The following is a 5,023-nucleotide window of genomic DNA, read 5'->3' as shown; positions in this document are numbered from 1 at the left end:
TTCAGCGGTGAAAGCTGGGCTGGGTCCAGGCGCTAGGCAGCCGAGGCGGCAGAGAGGGCTGCCTGGAGTCCACGATCATGCCTCGATTACAATGAGCCAAGTTGGGCAAGCGGCCAAGACGTCTAACAAACGCACAGAGCTCCCCTGTTAACGGATTTCACAGCACCCACCCACTTGTCCTCTCTCTCTCTCTCCCCATGTCCTCTCTCTCTCTCCCCAACCCTCCCACCCTTCTCCACACATGCTCTCTCCCCCTCTAGAGCACTTGCTCTTTCCCCTCCTCACTTGTCCTCTGCTCAAAGCTGGTTAGTTAAATATTGCCGTCCCCCCCACTCCCCCCCAGTACATTCACGCTTACCGTGCACTCTGAATTTTAAATGAGAAATTACACTTTTGCCCCCTCATCTGCATAATAACAATCTTTACATTTCTGGAAAGCTACTTGAATCCCTCACATTTTGCTATAGTGTCTCATTTTCATTTGAACAAGTTGCTACATAACAAACTGTCACTAAATAAAAAACTGTCACTAAATAACAAACTGTCACTAAATAACAAACTGTCATGAAATAACTCCAGACATCACAAATGAGATGCGTGTTTTGCTCGGTCCTAATCCCACTGTCGTCTCAACAGCTGCGTTGCCTGTGAGCTCCATCCAAACTCCATGTTCAGAGTACTGTGGGGGTTCCTAAAGATGGGGGTTTGCGAGGGGGGTCCAGACTGCATGTTCAGAGTACTGTGGGGGTTCCTAAAGATGGGGGTTTGCGAGGGGGGTCCAGACTGCATGTTCAGAGTACTGTGGGGGTTCCTAAAGACGGGGGTTTGCGAGGGGGGTCCAGACTGCATGTTCAGAATACTATGGGGGTTCCTAAAGATGGGGGTTTGTGAGGGGGGTCCAGACTGCATGTTCAGAGTACTGTGGGGGTTCCTAAAGATGGGGGGTCCAGACTGCATGTTCAGAGTACTGTGGGGGTTCCTAAAGATGGGGGTTTGCGAAGGGGGTCCAGACTGCATGTTCAGAGTACTGTGGGGGTTCCTAAAGATGGGGGTTTGCGAAGGGGGTCCAGACTGCATGTTCAGAATACTGTGGGGGTTCCTAAAGATGGGGGTTTGCGAAGGGGGTCCAGACTGCATGTTCAGAATACTGTGGGGGTTCCTAAAGATGGGGGTTTGCGAAGGGGGTCCAGACTGCACGTTCAGAATACTGTGGGGGTTCCTAAAGATGGGGGTTTGTGAGGGGGGTCCAGACTGCATGTTCAGAGTACTGTGGGGGTTCCTAAAGATGGGGGGTCCAGACTGCATGTTCAGAGTACTGTGGGGGTTCCTAAAGACAGGGGGTCCAGACTGCATGTTCAGAGTACTGTGGGGGTTCCTAAAGATGGGGGTTTGCGAGGGGGGTCCAGACTGCATGTTCAGAGTACTGTGGGGGTTCCTAAAGATGGGGGTTTGTGAGGGGGGTCCAGACTGCATGTTCAGAGTACTGTGGGGGTTCCTAAAGATGGGGGGTCCAGACTGCATGTTCAGAGTACTGTGGGGGTTCCTAAAGACAGGGGGTCCAGACTGCATGTTCAGAGTACTGTGGGGGTTCCTAAAGATGGGGGTTTGCGAGGGGGGTCCAGACTGCATGTTCAGAGTACTGTGGGGATCCTAAAGACGGGGGGTCCAGACTAAATGTTCAGAGTACTGTGGGGGTTCCTAAAGACGGGGGGTCCAGACTGCATGTTCAGAGTACTGTGGGGGTTCCTAAAGACGGGGGTTTGTGAGGGGGGTCCAGACTGCATGTTCAGAGTACTGTGGGGATCCTAAAGACGGGGGGTCCAGACTGCATGTTCAGAGTACTGTGGGGGTTCCTAAAGACGGGGGTTTGTGAGGGGGGTCCAGACTGCATGTTCAGAGTACTGTGGGGATCCTAAAGACGGGGGGTCCAGACTAAATGTTCAGAGTACTGTGGGGGTTCCTAAAGACGGGGGGTCCAGACTGCATGTTCAGAGTACTGTGGGGGTTCCTAAAGATGGGGGTTTGCCTGCCGGATTTCCCACACCTCTCCATGCAGAGCATGCTGCCTCTAGCACAGCCAAGTCTAGGAGGAGCTAATGACCTGCAGTAAGCAGGCGAGCTGGCAGACTAAATGCCACATGCTGCTGATTGCTGAAGAGAGCAGACGCATGAGGCTCAATGTCAGCACTATGCAATTTCCAGAGCATTATGGAAACAGACACATCTTTGAGTTAGCAGTCTGAGCTACATTGTAGGTTTTAAGCACACTCAAGCCCACATAGCAGACATTTCTACAGGATTAATCTTACTACCATACAAAAGCGCTTTACAATCTATTTTAGCCTACAAGCATTTGAGGTGTTTTAGGATTACCCCAAGAAATCCCCAATGAAAATGTTGTATACATGTCAATACCTTCCAATGAAGTTGTACATCAGACGTCATCATACTTAAGGGGAAACTCAAGGACATTAGCCTACCTTGTTGTAAATAGATTCATGGCAAAAGAATAATCAGGTATTGTATGCCTCTTACCCTTAATTCATAGCAAGTTTGGCTGCCTACTGCATAGTTGCTATCAAGCTGGAAATGGCACTGACATATTTCAAGTAGCCTATAAGCTTAATATTAGCTCTCAAAAAGTACTGAAGTGTTAACATTGCAACATCGGACCGATGCCGATATTTAAAACAATTACTCACATCGGCCGATACGATATGATTGCCGATATATGGTGGATCGTGCATCCCTAATATTTTCACCACAGCTCAGTGAATACAAAAAAAAACCTAAAAGTACTTAATTTATCTCTGTCGTATTCTGACAACATGTGTTTTTTCACCTGACATTAGATAGTTATTATTCACATGAAAACCAACTTGTACAATGTGCTTAGAATTCACATGTGGGTTTTCACATGTGATTTTTTAAAGTAATCGTATTAAAAAATGTAGGCTACTTACTTACTTGCAATGCACACAGTAACTGAACTGAGTTACTTTCTACCACTGCCATCCCTCACTGATTGTCTTCCCAGTCTGGCTCACATGCTCACTCCTCGGTTCTTCTGTTGATGGAATCACAACAACAACAACAACAACAACAACAACCACCACCACCACCACCACCAGAAATGTGGTTCAATGCTTCTCATCAAAATTCTGCCAAATTGCAGAAATGATACTAGAATCATACTAGAGTATTGACTGTATATCAACATACTAGAGAAGTAACGCACTGGGATAAAAAGTGTGTGTTGCTAGCTGGAAGCAGCTGCAAATAGGCTATAACTCCATCTGAAAGGTTAAAAAGGTGATCTCGATAGATAGATAGATAGATAGATAGATACAGACAGACACAGATAGATAGTACAAAAGTAAAATAAGTTTGCTGACTGCGTTTCACCTTTAGATTAACTTCATCACCTGAGAAGTAGGCTATGTGTAGATAGCAATGTAGACAGTGTGTAATAACTTTTAAACTGTACACTGCACAAAGGTCCATGTATAAAACATTCATTACAAGTTGTAATACATGTTTTAAATACACAGGCCTTTGGGCGCCCCACAGATAAAGAAACAGTGAGAATATAACTTTAGCAGCTTCTTTGAGCTAGCCCTTTTTAATCAAATGGACATAACACTAGTGTAAATTGGGTTATTTAGCCTATAAACATATTATGCAATATCAAAATCAAGCTAAGTTGTCCTGACACAGCAGAGGTAAAGTCTTAATTAATTCATTTTAATTGGCGTTAATTAAAATATGTCGTTTTATAATAGTCCCTTTCAGTAGTGTGTTGTCCATATGCGGGTTATTATGACATGACGGGCCCCTGGGCCTGCCCTGGATGCATAAAAGAACCCCCCCTCACATACGCACCATTAAAGCCAGAATATGGTAATAACTACGAGTGTTTTCATACTCTGGCTCCTTTAAAAGAACCAAACTCAGACCTTATTTATTTCCTGATGTAAAGCACTTTGTGATCTATGGATTTGAAAAGCGCCATATAAATAAAGTATTACTTACTTACTACTTACTTATAAGTGGACCAAAAAGGGGATCAACAGAAAAGGGACTTAGTTATTTTTATGTTCACATTGTCAGTTCATTTGAAAGATGACTCAGTTCTCTTTCTGGTCCACTTCAGCCTCAGGCCTCTTTCTGTTCACACTAGTTCCACTGGAGCGCGCACCTTTACTGTTGGGGATTATAATAATATGAGTAGTTTTCACTTGGAACAAGATGGCTGTTCTTATAGGCTACTTGTCTTGTACTATATTGTATGTATCGGATAAAAGAAAGTTGGAAACACACATCTTTCAAAACCTTGTAACATACATTATGCTAGCCTACATTAAACCAATGTAGGTATGTTAAGTTCTGTTACCAACACAGAGTTGCCTTATAAGCTTATCAGTAAACTGCAAATAGGCACATATGCATGAGGTAGAACTCAGGCGATACACTGAAGTTGTGAGCAAAGAGCCAAAAATGAGTAGCTGGTAAATGAAGCAAATCTACCAGCCACTTGCATATTTTACCAGCATTTGGCTACTGGCTGGTGCTCATTTTGGACCCTGTCTCAACACAAGATTTGCAGCGCAGGTACACTAAATTAAAGCCAAAATCACATTAACCAGCTAATTGTCCATAAACTTATGGGACATTTTGTAAAAAATAAAGGGTTGGAGGCCCTACGCTACGGGGTAATGTGGTCCCAGGCCCGGGCAAGGTAGGCCCTGTGAAGAGGCTCTGGATTATGGGCTCACTGAGCTCTTGGGCCCAGTAGGCTATAGTCCCGTTCGGTAATACATCCCTGGTGTTGTTGTCAGTGTATGAGCTGACAACACAGTCAGTGACAACACAGTACTGAAAGGGGCTAGCAGTTTTACAGCTCCAGAAATTGCTCAGTGCTTGCAACCATTGTTAACGCTATTTTTCTCACGGTAAATCAACCTAGGTTACAAACGTGGAATTGATTTTTACTCTTCACCTTAATAACGTAGGCTACTGTGAT

The sequence above is a fragment of the Poromitra crassiceps genome (assembly GCF_964638095.1).
Source record: "Poromitra crassiceps genome assembly, chromosome: 3".
Classification (NCBI taxonomy): domain Eukaryota; kingdom Metazoa; phylum Chordata; class Actinopteri; order Beryciformes; family Melamphaidae; genus Poromitra; species Poromitra crassiceps.
The sequence above is the reverse complement of the archived record's forward strand: the minus strand, read 5'-3'. Positions refer to the sequence as shown.